Below are 20,513 nucleotides of genomic sequence, written 5' to 3'. Positions count from 1 at the left end.
AAGTAGGATGAGAAAAGAAATGAATAAGGGAAGAAAACAAGATGAGAACATTATAGCTCATATTTCCATACCTTCAAAATGAGAGTGTTGACTAGATGATCACTTATGGTCTTTGAGCTGAAATTTTCTACTATCCCTTCTCTTACTAGAATCAAAGAATCTTACCTTTGTGAGAGATCTCAGAAATCATATAATTCAATATGTAAATAAAGCATAAAATTCATACATAACACACTACTCCCCCCCAAAACACAGTCAACAAATAAATGATTGTTTGTTCTTTATTCTCAAAGAAGACCATGACATCAGATAAGGGATGCCATGACAAGCACATGAATTGGATTTGAGTGAGAGGGTGCTGTGCTAAATCACCACCCTCACTTTCTTCTCCAGAGCTATCTAGACCCAGTGGCCAGATATCAATCAGGATGACTGGAGATGGCCTTGGAAGCCAGACTTGCCCAAGGTCACACAACTGGTGTTTGAGACCAAATTCGAACTCCCAATCTCTATCCACTGAGCCATCTAGCTGCTCTCAACAAAAAAAGTTAAAAATAAACCTAGAACTCCTCCTCATCTTCTAATCTATCTTATTCAAAGCCATCAGAACTTTGCTGAAATCTAATCTATTATAAAATAGAAAAAACTCACTATATTAAAGGGTATCAGTTAAAGATGACAGAGTGGGAGCTTATGACTTACAAACCTTGTTCAACTTTTGAATCAAACTTTAGTCAGGGAGTGGTTCATCTTTTTCTTGTGATTCCCATTTTACTCAAATCACCAAGTTACTGAAATTTCTGATAAAATTATAAATCTCCGAAGAAATTTTCAAATCCCATAATTTTCATGAACATATATCAAGAAAATATTTAAAAGGTTTGTCATCAGTTTATGTGCATTTTTTTTGAGATTGCAATCCAACCAGATAGTTGTGGAAGGAGCACTGGATTTGAAATCAAGAGAACTAGATTTAAACCCTAATGCTGACATATTTTTATATGACCATAAGCAATTCATGCAAGTATTCTAAGTTCTGGTTTTCATATCTGTAAAAGGGATGGGGATGTATATTTTGCATTTCCTCCTTCAAAACAGTTTATATACAGTAATGAGCTATATAAATATGAAATATTATTATTCACTCTTTTTTCTTTTAAAATAGTTAGAACATAAATGGTCCTAAAATAACCTAACATTCTTTTTAAAATTTAGTTCAGTGAACTTTTGCCCAAGTGAATAAAATAACTGCTTTTTATAATTAAATATTTATTCTAGGATGTAAGCTAATCATCTGTAGGTTTAGTGAAAGTTACTTTGGGACAACAGTGATGACAATACTTTATAATGATCCCACATGATTTGATTTTTTTCACTAGGATCCTATATTTTTCAAGTTTTTCATGGATATTTTGAATAATTTGTATAATTAAATTTATTATTGTATTATTATTATAATTATCATTGATTTTAAAACTTATGGTTTCATATGTTTAGGGAAAACCCAGGATGAATTCTTCCACCCTCTTCCAGTGCATCTCAATAACTTCTTTGTAAATTTTCACCTTAGAGAGTTATCAAGGGACAATGACGTTTAAGTGACTTGCCCATGATTACACACCTAGTATATGTCAGAGGTAGGATTCAAATTTAGATCTTCCTGATTCCATGGCCAAATTTCTATTCATTACAACAACATGTTTTTACAAATGCACTTTTTTTGTACACTAATCATTTTCTAGGTAAATAAATATTGAGATAGCATTTCCCTTCCCTATTTAGATTGGCAATACAATTTCCAGATCATGCCAAAACATTTTGATCTCATCAGCATTTTGATCTTCTAATAAAATTTTAAAATCACCTTATATTACTTTATCAAATGGTGAGTCCAACACTGAATTTCAATTTTTCCTTCATTGTAATTAATTTCATTCTATGATCTGAGGCAACTAATAATTTCATCTCATAATAGGATAAATCATATTTCTATCTTTGTATTAGTAAATGATTAGTCAATCTTCACATTCAACATACTTTTATTTTGGGGGATCTTGGGAGGAGGATTGGCACCTCTGATCTGAGGGTTTACTGAGCATTCAGGGACGCTCATCCACCTTTGGTGTCTACCTGGCATTCAAGAAACTGTAGCACATGTTTATGTAACACATAAACCAGGTTGATAGTTTAAAACCATGTTGAGGGCAACCAATAGCCTCAAACCCATAGATGATTTAGACAAGTGTCCACTCCAAATTTGAGAAGACATCCCCTGGCAGAAAAGCCATGGAGGTGGCAGAAGCAGACTGAAAATGCTAAGGTCAACCACTGCATCCTAGGTCATTGCATCTTGATTTTTGTCTTGCCCCTGGACTTAAATTATGCTGGAAGAGAGTAAAGCTGATGATTTTGTGCAACTCTGCTTCATTTAAATCCATTTCAATTACAAGTCATGACATCATCCCATTAAAGTCTTTGAAAACAAAGGAGGTTGCACTTCCAGCCAAAATGGCAGAGAGAAGACAAGTACAGTTCTAAAGTCTCCTGATCTTTCCCCATCAATGATGGGAAACAAACCTCTTAACAGAAATCCAATCCACAAAAGTCAGAAAGAAAAGCTAGGAAAAAGAACATCTACCTCAGGATTTGTCTTCTGCAGCCATGGATGAGTCTGGGTGCAGAGGATAGATCAGCCACGGATCAGCCTGATTAGTGGCAGGAGCCCCAGGAACCTGAGGGCCCAAGGGCCAGACCTGCTTCATCAGCGGTGGGGCTAGACCACGGGGGCTTGGGTCTACTAGGGAGCAGAGGTATTGGTGTTGGTTCTGATCCTCTGGAGCTTGCCCACAGGGCTGGGGGGAGAGTTCTAGTGCAGAAAAAATTAATCATTTTATCCTAGATAATGACAATAATGAAACAATATATCAAAAACTATGGGATTCACTCAAAGTGGCTGTCAGGGGAAATATTATATCTTTAAATGCTTACATGAATAAACTAGAGAAAGAGGAAATCAATGAACTAAATATGCAACTAAAAATTAGAGAAAGAACAAATTAAAAATCCCCAATTAAATGCCAAATTAGAAATTCTAAAAATTAAAGGAGAAATTAATAAAAGCAAAAGCAAAAAAACTATTGAATTAGTAAATAAAACCAAAAGTTGGTTTTATGAAAAAAACCCCCAATAAAATTGATAAACCTCTGGTTAATTTGATTTAAAAAAAGAAAGAAGAAAACCAAATTGCTAGTATCCTAAAGGAAAAAGGTGAACTCGCCACCAATGAGGAGGAAATTAAAGTAATATTTCGAAATTATTTTGCCCAACTCTATGCCAATAAATTTGACAATCTCAGTGAAATGGATGAATATTTACAAAAATATAAGTTGCCCGGGTTAAATGAAGAGGAGATTAAATACCTAAACAAACCTATCTCAGAAAAAGAAATTCAACAAGCTATAATTGAACTCCCTAAGAAAAAATCTCCAGGGCCTGATGGATTCAAAAGTGAATTTTACCAAACATTTAAGGAACCATTGGGTCCAATTCTCTTTGGAAAAATAGGTGAATATGGAACTCTGCCTAACTTTTTCTATGAAACCAATATGGTGCTGATACCTAAACCAGGAAGAGTTAAAACAGAGAAAGAAAATTATAGTCCTATCTCCCTGATGAATATATATGCAGAAATCTTAAAATCTTAGCAAAATGATTACAACAAGTTATCACTGGGATAATACATTATAATCAAGTGGGATTTATCCCAGAAATGCAGGGTTGGTTCAATATTAGGAAAATTGTTAGTATAATCAATTATATCAACAACAAACCTATCAGAAATTATATGATCATATCAATAGATGCTGAAAAAGCTTTTGACAAAATACAGCACCCATTCCTACTAAAAACACTAGAGAGTGTAGCAATAAATGGACTGTTCCTTAGAATAATTTGCAGTATATATCTGAAACCATCAACAATATTCAATGGGGAGAGGCTAGAGGCATTCCCAATAAGATCAGGGATGAAACAAGGGTGCCCATTATCACCACTACTATTCAATATAGTATTAGAAATGTTAGCTTCTGCAATTAGAGAAGAAAAAGAAATTGAAGGGATTAGAATTGGGAAGCAACAGACAAAACTCTCACTCTTTGCAGATGACATGATGGTATACCTAGAGAATCCCAAGAATTCATCCAAAAAACTATTGGAAACAATTAGCAATTTTAGCAAAGTTGCAGGATATAAAATAAACCCTCATAAATCCTCATCTTTTCTATATATGACTAGCAAGATACAGCAGCAAAAGCCAGAAAGAGCAATCCCATTCAAAGTAACCTCAGACAGTATAAAATACCTGGGAGTCTATTTGCCAATGCAGACTCAGAAACTTTTTGAAAACAATTATAAAACACTTCTCATACAAATTAAATCTGATTTAAATAACTGGGCAAATATCAACTGCTCATGGATAGGTAGAGCTAATATAATAAAAATGACAATTCTACCAAAACTAAACTACCTGTTTAGTGCTCTACCAATAATTCCAAAAATTTACTTTAATGAGTTAGAAAAAGTTGTAAATAAATTCATATGGAGACATAAAAAGTCAAGAATTTCCAGGGAGATAATGAAAACAAGTGCAAAAGAAGGGGGCTTAGCCCTACCAGATCTAAAATTATATTATGAAGCATCAGTCATCAAAACTATCTGGATTGGCTAAGAAATAGAGTGGTGGATCAGTGGAATAGTCTAGGTGCAATAGCAGGAGATGATTATAGTAATCTTCTGTTTGATAAACCCAAAGAGTCCAGCTATTGGGCTAAAAACTCTCTCTTTGATAAAAACTGCTGGGAAAATTAGAAGTTAGTATGGAAGAAACTTAGATGAGACCAACGCCTAACACCCTTTACCAAGATAAGTTCCAAATGGCTACAGGATTTAGACATAAAAAAATACTATAAGCAAATTAGAAGATCAAGGACTAGTTTACCTGTCAGATCTATGAAAAGGGGAGCAGTTGATGACTAAGGAAGAGATGGAGAACATCACTAAAAACAAACTAGATGATTTTGATTACATTAAATTAAAAAGCTTTTGCATAGATAAAACCACTGTAACCAAGATCAAAAGAAATGTAGTAAACTGGTAAACAATCTTTACAACCAATGTTTCAGACAAAGGATTCATTTCTAAAATATACTGAGAATGGAGTCATATTTGTAAAAAAGCCATTCTCCAGTTGACAAATGGTCAAAGGATATGCAAAGGCAATTTACAGATGTGGAGATCAAAGCAATCTATAGTCATATGAAAAATTTCTCTAAATCATTACTTATTAGAGAAATGCAAATTAAAGCTTCTCTGAGGTATCACCTCACACTTCTCGGACTGGCCAATATGACCAGAAAGGATAATGACCATTGTTGGAATGGTTGTGGGAAATCTGGGACACTATTACACTGTTGGTGGAGCTGTGAACTCATCCAACCTTTCTGGAGAGAAATTTGGAACTATGCAAAAAGGGCAACAAAAATGTCCATATCCTTTGATCCAGCAATACCACTACTGGGTCTAATACCCTGAAGAGATGATGAAAAAGGGTAAAAACATCACTTGTATAAAAATATTCATAGCAGCCTTGTTTGTGGTGGCAAAGAATTGGAAATCAAGTAAATGTCCTTCAATTAGGGAATGGTGAAGCACACCTTTCCTGAGGAACTTCTAAGTTAACTTGGACTGGGAAATTGTATCACTCAGTCTTTTTGTGGGTTCTGCCCCTCTAAATTTTGGCTAGAGCCATCTTTGATTTTTTTGGGGGGGTTTGGGGGGTTGGAGTTGTTAGGGAATGCTGCCTTCACACTACCATCTTGGCTCTGCCCCATAAATAAAATCTTTAATTAAAAAAAAACCCAAGAAAACAAAGTAGGTTGGTGAAAGTATAGATGTAAATTTTTTTTCTATCCAAATTCATGGACCTCCTGAAATCTACCCATGGACTTCTTGGGGATTTGTGGTTTCTAGATTAGGAAATCTTACCTTGAAATATAAAGTTCTTTTTAAAAACAATGCCTTGGATGAAATATTATAAGATGATGGAAAATATATCTAGATCATTTAGATAATAACAATAGGTTAGTCACATCACATTTTGTGAAATTTTTTTTCCACAACAATCTCATGAGGTAGGTAGCATTAATTTTATCATTGCTGTTGCAAGAAGCTAAGTAACCTTCATATAATCATATCCTTAACTAATATTTCTGGTTGCCATGCCAAATTGAGTCAAGTAGGGTGGGTGAATATGAAGGGCATATGATTCAGCTCATTTAAAGGTAGTCACATTTGGGGAGATATAATCAGTCCTCTCAGCCCTAACATAAGGTGTGGCAAGCAACCTGCAATAGGAGAGAAAGTAGAAGTGGTGGTATTGTAATGGGATTATGGTTCAGAGATGACAAAACACTTCAAGTAGTGATCCAGAGAACCACTATGGGACGAGTACTGCCTTGAATATTTGCACCTTAGAGCAAAGCTCTAAGTGCCTTGTTTTATAGGTTCCAAGTTAATAAAAAGTAGATCCAGTCTTTGAACTGGGGTCTTCTGATCACTATCCAGTACTTTTTTTCACTTTTCCATGCTAAAGTTATCAAGATCATTTTCTACAGTCATTTCCTTATTCTACTAGACCTCTTTGCACCATTTGACATTGCTGATTGATGCCTCATCATTTGTGTCTTTCTACTACATGAGAGGCAGCACAAGATAGGTTCAAATTTTACCTCTAAAATACAATGACTGTGAGAACCTGACCAAATCACTGAACATCTCTTATGTCCCAGGTAATTCCCTAAGACTATAAGTTATACAGAAGGTACCAATATCCATTGCCAGATGGAGTTTCTTTATGAAGAGAACTTTTCGAAATGGTACAGTCTCCCTGGTCCCTCATTGACTGCACTTATAATATAGTATGTGTTATATAATTATATGAAATTATATATTATATTATAGTATATATTATATAATTTTATAACACAGTCATCCATATTCCTGTTTTATTCTTCTCCTCAATTAATAGACTCATGAAAGCTGAGATCACAGCTCATTTTTATGTCCTCCAGACATAGTTTTATAGTATCTGGTACAATAGTATTCAGACAATAGATAGTTACTAGAATGGAATGGTTGGATTAGAAGACCTCTGAGAATCTGTGATTCAGTAAGTAACTCAGAAACTCCCTATTTCCCTAACTGAGCTGGGATTCCTCAGGTAAGAACTTTGACTGTTTAAGTATCTTTTTATGATTCATTAATTAATTTGTCACTTTTTTTTTGGCCTAGGAGAGATCTTAAGGACTTATAGTGAGGTGGAGGCAGATCTGAACCTCACCTCTGTCTGCCAAGGATTGAATGCATACACCTAGAACATATATTAGGTATGCCAGATGTATGCCACATCCCTGATCTTAGAAATTATATAATTATGTCAACTCATTTTACAGATGAGGAAATTGAGGCCCTGAGACTTCATATGTTAGGGACAGATGGTTTAGAACCTAGATCTCCCAACTTCCAAGTGCAAAGCTTCCTCTCTGCTGCCAAAAGAGTTTGGAACATGTAATACTTGATTAATTTTCTCTGGGCTATTCCTAATCCTTGACAAATCTGAGGAAAAGTAATATCATTTTTAATACTTGCTCCATTCAGCATCTTGTCCATCAATAAATGAATCAACAAGATTATTATGTGCAGCATTGGGCTAATTCAAAGCAAAAAAGTATTACGTTATGCTAAGATTTTAATGATGCCAAATCATTATTTAATTATAACAACATTTTTCTGATTAGATGTTAAAATAAACTAACTATTCATGTTGGAAAGAACAAATGTTGTCTCTTTGTGGATATTTTTGTAGACTTTCATCTTTTCTTTTGATTTTATTTATTGTCTTAATGATGGAAGGTCATTGAAGAGTTACTAGTTGTGCAATGAATCTAGAGATTTATGAAAGATGTACATCTGAGCTATGTGAAGCATCCCATGGATGTTCAGACATATCCTTTCTGAGTTGTATCCGTCTAGTTTCTGGTAGTTCTTAATGAGAGAGGCACTGAAACTCAGCTCCAATGTCAAGGTGAGTTCCTGCTGAGAAAATGACACCAAGAGAGAAAAGCTCCTCTTTGGGACTGAGCTTGAATACTAATAATAATAATAAAAAGACCGATAATTGGATTTCCTTAAAGACTGGGAACACTAACATCCTTATAACTTTTCATATGGAAAGATAGTCCTTTTGAATTCTATTAACTTTCCAGCCTCCATTTTTTTAGAAAGTCAGATTATGTGGCTTCTGAAGGAAACCGGGAACAATGAAATGAGCAATATTTGCATTCACGAATTATTCTGTGTTGGCGCATTGTCATCCTTTGTAAGAATATTACAACTTTTTCAAAAAGAGCACTTTGAAGCTCAAGAATTACATTTAATCTTGTGTGTTTTTTTCTTATTCAACTGATTCTAAATGCTTACTTTGACAATTCAAAGGGAGATTCCTTTGCTCTTTAGCCTGAGACTGCCCACTTCAGATACCTACATTCCAATCAAGGGCATTCGCTTTCTTTCATCTTCAACCTCATAGGAACAATGGTGTACATTTGTACCCCCAGTACTTATATTAAGCATCCATTCCTTTTAGGAGAGGAACAAGATCTACTTGTACAGGAAATAGATTTTAGTAGTAGATATATTTTCATTCTAAGGAAATAAATTAGTGGAATTGAGGGAATCGTGGGGTTCTGGATGAGCGTCTCTGATATAGGAAATGGTAGGAGGAAAAGCTTGGAGATCAATAATTCAAGGATGTATTGGCTGACAGGTAAGACATATTTGGTGATCTCTTTATGTCTGATGAGTTACAGGTGACTCCCAAATCTGTACATGTAGCTATGGTTCTAGTTCTTGAACTTCAGTTTCAAATTGTCATCAGCTTGCTGTACTTCTCCACTTGGATGTCCTATCAGCATTTCCAATTAAATGTATTTAGAACAGAAATCCTGCTTACTCCCAACTCATCCCTTATTCAAAATTTTCCTTCTTTCTGATGAAGGTACCACCATCCTTTTAGTTTCCTAGGTTCGCAAACCCAGCAGTTATCCTTGAGTCTTCCCTATTTTGAAATGCTCCATTTTTCATTTTCAAATAGTTGCCAAGTCTTACTGAATGTACTTCCATAAATCTCTTAGAAACAGCTTCTTTTTCAGATCACAAAGAATATTATCATAGTTTAGGTCCCTATCACCTCTTGTCTAGAGTATTACAATTGCCTCTTGTATATTCTTCCTGCTTCTAATCTTTTCCTTCTCCAATTCATCTTTAAAACAGTTGTCAAAACAATGTTTCAAAGGCATGTCACTTCATTGCTTAAAAATCTTCCATGGCTCCCTATTGTCTCTAGGCTAAAATACAAAATTCTCACTCTGGCAGTTAAAGTTTATCATAGCCTGGTTCCCACATACATTTTCCATACTTGTTTCATATGACTTCATTTCATATATTCTAAATTGAATAAATATAAAAGCATTTGTTTAAAAAGCAAAAAAGCATATTTAATATCTGCCAAGCATTGAACTGGGATTACAAATAGAAAAGCAAGATAGCTCTTACCTTCTAGGAGTTTATGTTTTAGTAGGGAATTAGAATTGGAAGGAGTGCAAACAGCAGCGAGGACATTAGGTGGTGTAACAAAGTTCATCACTGTCTTTCATAACTCAGAGTCTGCTTTGCAGAACAATTATCATTCCATAAACACATAGATGAAACTTGCTAGGAGAGTATGGAAAAAGCTAGGAAAAAACCCTTCATTTTATTAAATTTTTAATCTAGACAAAGGAATCCTTCATTACTGTGTAATTACCAGATAATCCAACTTTCATTCAGGGAGAAAGAAGGCCAAGTGTATACAGAAATATCCAGAAAATTTCCTTTCTAAATTAATCATGGGAAATATATTTAGTGTTATTTACTTTATGTGACCCACAACTCCAATGAACAAAAATGCCTTATTGATAAAAATTTATGTTTTGTTTGGGAGTGAAAATAGGAAAAATAGTCAGTTTTGAAATGATTATAAAAACTTGGCACTTACTGATGTTGGAAATTAGAAGGACTCCATTAAGTGACATCAAATATGTATTTGCTCTGCTTGTCATCTCTGGACATGGGATAAACTGTGCTTGTCAATAAGTTTTGTTCTCTTTCAGAAGGGAACTTGGACTGAACAGAAAAAAAACGTCAAAAGCAGCAGTTAATTTGAATTGACTGATGATAATCCAGTGGTCAAATATGGAAACTTTACTGGATTCCTCTCTTCTATAGGTGGGTAATTGAATGAACTCAGTGACTAGCAAATAATTAGACAACAATATCTTCTTTCCTTCCTTCCCTCCCTCCTTCCCTCCCTCCCTCCCTCCTGCCTTCCTTCCTTCCTTCCTTCCTTCCTTCCTTCCTTCCTTCCTTCCTTCCTTCCTTCCTTCCTTCCTTCCTTCCTTCCTTCCTTCCTTTCTTCCTCCCTAACCTTACCACTGTGCCTTCTTTCTCTCTTTTATAGCTCTAATTCTGACAAAATAGTGGCAAGTAATCTACTCACTTTTTCATTTTTATTCTTCCTTGTTCTCTCTAACCTAAATATAGAGAAACAAAATTTTAATTGAATACTTACTGGTTTACTTTTCAACTTTACTGGTGGATTGTTTCCTTAACTTTCTACAATATCCAATTTTAATGACTATTTTGTCCTTCAATAAGGACCTTGAAAAAGATCATGACATCAGGGAGGTGATATCATGACAAGAACATGAATTAGATTTGAATGAGAGGATGCCATGTCTCATTTTCTCCTCCTGAGCCATCTGGGTCCAGTGGCCAGATATGCATCAATGTTACTGGAGATGGCCCTGGATGTGAGGCAATCAGGATTAAGTGACTTGCCCAAGGTAAAACAGATAGTAAATGTCAAGTGTCTTAGGCTGGATTTGAACTCCTATCCTCCTGACTCCAAGGTCAGTGCTCTACCCACTCTAGCTTTTTATAATTGCATTTTATTGTTAAATATTTCTGAGTTCTTGTCTTTATTTACATTGCATGTAAGTAAATGGTGGAATTTGCTGCTTAGAAAATAAGCAGAAAACATTGACTCAATCAGGAAACTTAAAAATAAAAATGTGCCCCTTCTCCCTCTTTCTGGTTTTAGGAGATTATAGTAATTGTGTATAAAGATGCGCAATCAGATGCATGAATACTTTGTTCCTCCCCTGATCACTGTATTTCTGTTGCTGTCTCCATCATTCATCCATTGTTAGTGTTCAGGTACAATGTAGTCTCTTTCTACAAAGTCAAGGGAGAAGTAAGTTTTTCTACCTTAGAGTGATAGCCCAAGGGACCATATTTAGTTCTAAACCCCAGGTAGACATTAATATAACGATCCAAGACAATTTCAAAGGACTCATGATGAACAATGTTATCCTCTAGAGAGAGAACTGATGAAGTCTGAGTACAGATTGAAGTATAATTTTATCACTTTATTTTTCTTGCTTTTTTTGGCACTATGGCTGATATAGAAATAGGTTTTGCATGATTTTACATATATAATTGATATCAAATCACTTGCCTTCTCAGTGTCTAGGGGAAGAGAGAGAATTTTGAAATCAAAATAAAAAGGAATGTAAAAAATAATAAATTTATTTAAAAATAAAAAATATTAAAAAAATAAACCCCACATTCAGCCACTTAACTAAAGAAATCCTTTGTCCTCTCTTTCTTTTAGATTTTAAGTTGTCTCTGACTTATTTCTTTTCTTAAAATTACTGTCATACTCCTGGGCTCAGTAAGTCATTCTTTCAGATTTCACTTAGCAAAAATGCAAAGGAGCTAGGGGAGGCTGGAGTTAAGGGATTTCAAGAATCCCAAGTCCCATTATACCTCTTATGTTTTCTGCAAATCAAAGGGACTAGGCCAGGTTGGAAAAGCTTATGAAAGGGCTGGTGACCTTTTCCTGACTTCTCAATGGCAAATGAAATTGCTATCTTTCCCACAAAAATAGCATAGAAGAATCTGTCACAAAGATATGGCATAAAAATATTGCTACTATTACTTTGCTAATCATCTCATAGTTTGATAGAGTAGATGTTCCAGAGCACAGTATAGTAAGGTTTTTATGATCTCTGGATTAAGCCTGAGATCAAATATTTGAGTTTAGTTGCCCAACTATAGTTGTCTTGCACCTATAACAGGTATATCTACTGAGAAAACTACATTTCCCATGAGACTCTGGGTCTCAGGGATGAGCTTAATTGAAATTCCTAAGGTATTTTAATTCCTATGCAACTGTATGCCTGGAATCAGGGTCATTGCATCAGCTAGGTCCTGATGGGTGTGAATATCCCATGAAATGATCTCATTTTTTGAATTCACACTATTCAAAGTTGTAATTATATGTAAAATATGGTAATTGGTTCCAGCCCAATGGATTTATGTAATGAAAATTCAAATAATGTGACCACATCACAGGAGTCATTATTCCCACTAATCTGGAAATAGTTATAGACTCTTAGGAAGATAGTTTAAAGGAGGTTTTCTGACAGGGTCTCAGTACCACAGAGAGAGGGACATGAAATAGACTGTTGTGGAGAGATGTGAGGGGACATCTAGAATTACAATGGTAGAATCAAGGAATTCAGGATTTCTGGAGAGTTTCTGAGGACCAAAGGATTAAGCAAAAAAGGACCTCTGAATTGTAGCAAAGCTGGAAAGACAATCCACAAACTTTCCACATAGGACTACAAATATTTTATTAGGTGAATTATATAACAGAGATCTAGGTGATGGTTTAGATGTTTCCCTTTAGTCCAAGTCTATGTTGAAAGATAGGAGAATTGTCTTAATCTGCAACAGATGTATTTTAGGACCCTAGGAGTTGTCAAGTGAACATAAAAGACAAATCAGTTACAGCTAAACCAAAGAGATTACTTCTAATCACAATGAATGAAGAGAGGCTGTACAATCAGTGGTCTAGCCCTGGCCACTTTGTCATGCTTTCCTTATTTTGGAGAAAGAAAACTTCCAAAATTCGTGGTAACAAAAAGTTGGAAACAAAGCAGATGTGGATTGACTAAAGTATGGCAAAGAAATTGTGGTATGTGAATGCAACGGAATATTATGATGCTATGATAAATAATGACTAGTAAGAATACAGAGAAACTTAGGAAGATATAAACAGTGATGCAAAGTAAAGTGAGCAGAATTATGAAAACAATATACACTGATTATAAAAGTACAAATGAAAGGAACAAGAAAAAAGTTGAACTCAATTATAATTTTATCACAGAAGAGATTAGAAAGAGATGTTCCCTTTATTAGAACAGTGGAGAAATAGGAGTGAAACATTGCATAGACTGTCAGATTAATTTGTTTAATGTGCTGATTAGTTTTGCGGAACTGTTTTTTCTTATTTTTTCTCTTTTTATGCTGTGTTACAAAGGATAGTTTTTTTCTGGATGAGGATATATATGAAAGTAAAGGCTGTGTAAGAACAAAAGGATTCAATGAGAATTAAAAATATTTATTTTATGTTTTTATCATGCCCAGTCCTGCCTGATCTGTTAGTAAGAAATAAATGAATTTGTATTTTCTTATAATTTCCCAGGAGGCCATGTATGGGACAAAAGACCCAGATTATCACCTAAAATATTTTCACATTCATCCTTACTCCATGGTAATCCAGAAATGAGGGGTGAAGCTGTTATATTTAGATATTGTTTATAGCACATTTGTATATTTGTATTTGACTATTGTAAAGCTCTTTCATTACAAGAGCCATGATAACTATCATTACTCCAATTTTGAAAATGAGGGACCTAATCTCAGGGAGTGAAATAATTTTCCTAGGCTCACCCTGTGATTCCAAGCACCAAGAACATTCCCTACACACACACACACAGCTACCTCTTACCCGACTGATGTTTTTATGCTATATCAATTAGTTAAGTGAGGAAATTCACTGAATTCACCATTTATTTGCCTTTGAAAAACCATGGCCTTCACTTATTTTATTAAATACATTTTCCACTGCCACATGCCAATTAGTAGACTTTATTACATTTAAAATTCTACATTTCTTTCAAATAAATAAGCAGAGTTTATAGGCGACAGTGATTCCTTGAAATAGCAGAGGATCATCTGAAGTATTTCAATAAGATGATTAAAATATTCAAAATTATTTTCTTGCCCTTCCACCTCCATTTTATCTCTCATGAAACAGGTCAGGCAGAAGTGTTAAAGCATATTTTGATCTATGTTTTAAGAGAAGTAACATGACACTTTGAACTTTCTCCTCTCTTCATCACTTCATTGCCTTCCACTTCTCTCTTTTTTTTTTGTTACCAAATCTTTCTGATAAACAAGTCATTCTTTTATTTTCCAAAGTCTGACCCTTACTCTGTCCTTGAAAGCATACTCTGACCCTGCCACTTTCTGTCAACATTTCATTTGGGTTCAGCTTTTAGAATGAAGCATCATATATCTGTTCTTGTCAGAGCCTGAAAAATATCCTTGAAGACCTTAATATTATTCTAGCCTCAGTGACTATCAGGACTGTACACCAAGATTTGACCAAGAGGCTCTTTCTGTCTTTAAGCACTTTTATTCCCTTATAAAAATGATTTGAAATTTTTCATCCTGTGAAAGTGAAAAATAATTTTTTTAGATTTTGGCAAGGCAAATGGGGTTAAGTGGCTTGCCCAAGGCCACACAGCTAAGTAATTATTAAGTATCTGAGACCGGATTTGAACCCAGGTACTCCTGACTCCAGGGCTGGTGCTTTATCCATGGCATCACCCAGCTGCCTCGAAAAATAATTTTTAAAAAATTTAATGTAAATGCTAGTAAGCATGGTGTTCAGCTAATTAACCATTTCAGACAATGACCCACAGTTATGATTTCCTGGCTGGAAGCACAAAACTATTTAATAGAAGAGCCATTTCAAGAAATGAGGAATATATAGAATCTGGCTTTAATCATATTTGCTTGGTTTGATATTTAAGGTGAAGATAACTCCCAGTAACCATTGGCAACTGCAAATTTTCTAAGCAAAAAAAGAAAATTCTTAATTGCCCTTAGGCTAAGTAATTTATCTGAACTAAATGACTTCTAGGGTTCCTTACTAATTTAAATCTAACAATAATATTTTGTCCTACATTTTCAGAGAAGACCACAACATCCGGGAGATGATGATAACAAGAATGTGAATTGGATTTGAGTGAGGTGGAGCTATGCTAAGTCCCCACCCTCACTTTCTCCTCCAGAGCCATCTGGATTCAGTGGTCAGATATGGATCAGGATGACTGGAGATGACCCTAGATGTGAGGCAATCAGGGTTAAGTGACTTGCCCAAGGTCACACAGCTAGTAAAAGTCAAGTATCTAAGGGCAGATTTGAACTTCTGTCTTTCTGACTCAAAGGCCAGAGTTCTATTCACTGTGCCACCTAACTGCCCTAATATAAATCTAGAATCACGTCATCCTATGAACTTGAGATGAGAGACCCTAATATAAGAATTTAGAAAAAGTTTTACTTTTACTCAGGGGCAGTAGAATATGTAAGAATTCTAGGCCCCTAAACTAAAATGCCAGAAGAGATCATCTTGTTTATTATTAGTTGCAAACTATAGGATAGCTCCCCTACAGTGAAAGGGCTGATTGAGCAGAAGTTAGGCTGTGAAGACAAGAAGATGTGTCCAGAGATTGAAGGCACTTTTCTTTGGCTGAATCTATTTTTCTCTCCTTTATACTTTGCATTTTCCATATGCAGGCCAGACATAATTAACCAATCAACAACTAATGACTTTTTTAAAAAAATTGATTTTAATTGGTATCTTTTATTTTTGCTTTGCCTAGATTTCTCCCTATGTTCCTCCCTTCCTTCCCCTCTCAGATAGTCACCCTTTATAATTAATTTTTTAAGGAAAAATGAGGAGGAAAAAGTTCAACAAGCTGAATCAATACTTTAAAAATATGATATTATATGAAATATTCATGAATCCCAATACCTCTGCAAAGGAGTTTAAAGAGGTATGTTTGCATATCTTCTCTTTGGGGCCAAATTTGTTTTTTATAATTTGGAAACAGTTGTTTGCAATTATTTTATGGTTTGTCTTTTCATTTGTGGAGCTGTGATTATTGTCAATGCTTTTTCTTGGCTTTACTTGGTATCAGTTATGTCTTTTTGTGATTCTTTTTTATTAATCACATTTATAATTTCTTACAGCATAGTAAATATTGGAGTTATTTAGCCATTTGTTTCAAGAAATATTTATTTTGAGTTTGAATCTGATCTCATATACTTTATTAGCTCTGTGATCCTATGGAAATCATTTAACTTCTCTTTGCATCAATTTCCTCAACTATAAAATCAGGATAATAACAGCACCAAATCTTTGGACTATTGTGAGGATCAAATGAGATTTTTGTAGGGCACTTAACTCAGTATCTGATAGATAGTATGTTCTATATAAATGCTTATTTCCTTCCACAAATGCCTACTATGTGCTAATTATTGTGCTAGGTCTTTGGTTAGAATGACAAAAAGAAAGAGTACCTGTCTTCTAAGAATGTAACTTTTATTTAAGTACCTTGTACTTAATTGTATTTATTCTCTTTATATACATATGTAGATTATATATATTTAATTTCATTCTATTGTGTCTTCTGTTAGAATGTAAACTCCTTTTAGGGTGTACAGGTGTTCAGGGAAGACTAATATCTCTAGTGTGAGGGTTACTGAACTCTTTCCATCTTTGGTGTCAGCCGGCCACCCAACTCTCAACTGTGGCTCCAAGAAACTTTAGCCTAAACACTGGCCACACTCTAGTAAACCATTTCAGCAGATGGGCTAAATCAGGCTTGAGGATAACTCATGGGTCTCAAACCCATCAGTGAGTTGGGGAAGGGGTCCCTACACAAGCATGTAAAGACTTCTTTGGTGGAAGAGGTGGATGGGAATAATTTGTTCCAAGGGCCATGAAGGCAGTGGAAGCAGGTGCTGTAGAGTTCTTAGATCTTGGCTAGATATCAGTGATGCCAAGGTCATCTATTGCATTCTGATCCATTGCAAGTCATCTTGACTTTTGTCTTGTCACTGGACTTGGAGGACTCTGGAAAAGAGAATGAAGCTGATGACTTTATGCAACTTTTTCTTACTTAAATCTAGTTTATTCATGAGTCAAAAGACATCACCCATACAATTTTGCCATTTTTACCTACCTCAAAGTTCTATGGTGATGGTTAAGTGAGAAAACAGCAGGTGCAGATTTTAATTGGTATCTTTCATTTTTGCTTTGCCTAGACTTCTCCCTATATTCTTCCTTCCCTTCCCCTACAACTCTACACATAGGTGACCCTGGACATAAGGTCATCTTTTCATTGGACTGAAGCAACAATGGGATTTGGCAGCCCCCGGTTATTTGAACAGTCTTCTTTGAGAATTGTTCTGCTGACCTCCTGGCCTGAGGAAGGGGCTAGAAAAAGTGCCTTAAGATTCATTTCACATGATTAATATGGATCTATGTTTAGTACAACTATACATGTAGAGCTGATATTAGATTGTTTTCTGTCAGGGGGAGGGGAAGGAGGGAGGGAGAAAAATATAAAACTCAAAAACCTTGCAAAAAAAGAGGGATGAAAACTACCATTGCATGTTGTTGGAAAAACAAATAAAAATATTTTAAAAAATACTTTGTTTCAGCTAAGCTAACCCTGGTTTTCTGACTTGCAGTTGAAACACAAAAAAATGTACAAAAAGATGATTTCACCCATTACTGGTACATGAAAGTATACTATGTACACTTATGGACATCATAAAATCCAGTAAATCTGAAAAATGAACAACTCTTGTAAGAGAATTAGCAGTTATCACATTCAAATAGTAGTCCTGAAAAAAGTCTGGCAAATGAAGGTCAGTTTATTGAAGTTAGAATTTGGGACAGTGGCTTCAGTGGAGGGGGATGCCATGAAGCTAGATTAAATTTCACAATTATATCTAATTTAAACCAAACTTGTATGCCTTTCAAAAGAGTAAATGAAAGTTCATGACAATGCAAGTGCCACACTACCATCATCAGATGCATGCTTCACCATGAAGAACCCTGTTGAGTTCAAAGAAAAAATTTATGAAGACCTGGAGACCCTCATTATCAATGTCCTGAAAGAGGACACGTTTAATTTGGGGTGACTTTAATGTCAGAGTAGGCCTAGATTATCAGGCATGGTAATGAGTCCTTGGGAGTAACAGAATTAGAAACAACAACAGCAATGGTTACTAATTATTGAAGATTTGGGCATCTCATAACCATCTTATCACCAACAGAATCTTGTGTTTACTTAAATTCAGTAAAACTTGGGGATACACCCTCCTAGCAAACATTAACATTTAATAAACTATGTCATTTGAAGGAGAAGAACCAGATAGGATGTGAAAGTGACAAAGATGATGAGAGGCACAGAGTGAGTAATAGACTGATTGTAGATTTATCTTCTCCAAGTTAAACAATTACATTCATCAAAAATGGTGGCTTGCAATACAAGATGATTGTCAGAAGACTTAATGTCAACAGACATTGATACCTGGACAATCTGCTGCTAAGTTAGAGGGAAAGTTGAGCCAACACTTGATTGACAACACTGGAGCAGAAAAAAAGTGGGCAGCTTTCAGAGATTTGGTGTATAGCACTGTATTTACTCAGCTGGACCAGAACACTCAAAACTTCAAAATTTGCTTGACAAAAATGATGGGGGAATTCAGAAGCTACTAAACAAAAAATGAGAACTTCACAGGGTTTTCTGACAGGGTAGTCAGCCATCTCTAAGAAGGTAGTGTTTAACTCCCTCAAAAGTAAAATACAAGTGAAGCTTAGAAAAATGCAAGATTTCTTGGTCTAGTAAGAAAGGAAATGAAATTTAGCTTTATTTAGATAGTAACAACCCAAAACATTTTTATGATGCCCTGAAGGCTATTTATGGTTCAAAGACTTATGGTACATCTCAACTACTCAATATTAATGGAGGCACATTGATTAGTGAAAAGACTTATCATCAACCAACACTGAAGCCATTAATAGTTTACCCTGTAAGTGAACTTCTAACTGAAGAAGAGGTTTTAAATGCCATTCAGCTTCTCTTTGTGTGGAAAAGTGCTCATTGTTCATACAAAAAGTTGACTGGAATTTTCTGGTTTATATGACAATAGGAGATTATCTTCCAGGAGTTCATTGCCCATCTCTAGAAAGGAAAAGGAAATAGATTGTCCTGTGAAAATACAGGCCCTCTTAGTCACTGGGGCAAGTTCTTGCCAGTCTTCCTTAGCAGGCTAATCCTTTACCTGGAAGATGGTCATATACCTGAGAGCCAATGTGGCTTCAGATAGGGTCAAAGAAGAGTTTATATGGTATTTGCTGCTTGACACCTGCTGAAAAAAATGTCAGGAACAAAACAGAGGTATGTACACAATGTTCATTGATCTAAGGCCTATGTTACTATCAAAGTTTGGTTGCCTGAAGAAATGCATCAGTATTATATTCTAGTTTTATGATGGTATGCTTGCCTGAGTTTTGGATAATGGACTATATTTTCATGCTTTTCCAGTCAGCAGTGGAATGAACCAGGACTGTGTACTTGCTCTCATGTTTTTTTTTTTCATGATGTTTTCAGAAATGTTGTTGGACACCTTCAACAAGGGCAAAAATGATTCCAAGGTCAGCTATTGCACAAAGTCAAGCTTAAAGTGGAGGAAGGGTTGATGTCTGACTTTTTGCTCACAGATGATTATATATTCAATGCAATCTCTAAATCTGAGATGTAACAGAGTAGGGATTGACTTTTTGCCTTTATGCTAATTTTATCTGCCAATTAATACCTAGAAAACAGAGATTCTCCACCAACTGGCACCATACCATCCATTTAAAGAACTATTTGTCACAGCAAATGGAGAAGTTTTGAATAATGTAAATAAGTTCACTTACCTTCACAGTATACTTTCCAGGGCTTTTGACACTGAAGTCCTTTCTTGAGTTGAATTGCCAAGCCTTCAAATTCTACTGCAAAGAACACAACTGGAGAAACCTCTTCAATCTAAATGTTCTAATGAACTTCTTGTGCTTTCCTTGTGGTAAAGCTTTTGAACTTGGACTGATTAGTCACAGTCAAATACACTCTACCCTGATCCCAAGGTCAAGATGTCATTGGTTTTCTTTGAAAATGAAGACTGAAAGACAACACATAATAAATATCAGAGTTAGAAATCCCCTCTCCCCTCACTATCCCACACTATTTCTGTGGTAGTGCTATAAATTTCCCTCATGGAATAAGCTGTGAGAAGATAGGAGGTTAATGTCAAAGCTTTAATTCTATGACTTCTAGTTAAAGGCATTTGAAATTTTGAGCCTGTGGGGTCTGCCTAAAGCA

The sequence above is a fragment of the Macrotis lagotis genome, chromosome 5, assembly GCF_037893015.1.
Source record: "Macrotis lagotis isolate mMagLag1 chromosome 5, bilby.v1.9.chrom.fasta, whole genome shotgun sequence".
In the NCBI taxonomy this organism is placed as follows: Eukaryota; Metazoa; Chordata; class Mammalia; order Peramelemorphia; family Peramelidae; genus Macrotis; species Macrotis lagotis.
This window is presented reverse-complemented; position numbering follows the sequence as displayed.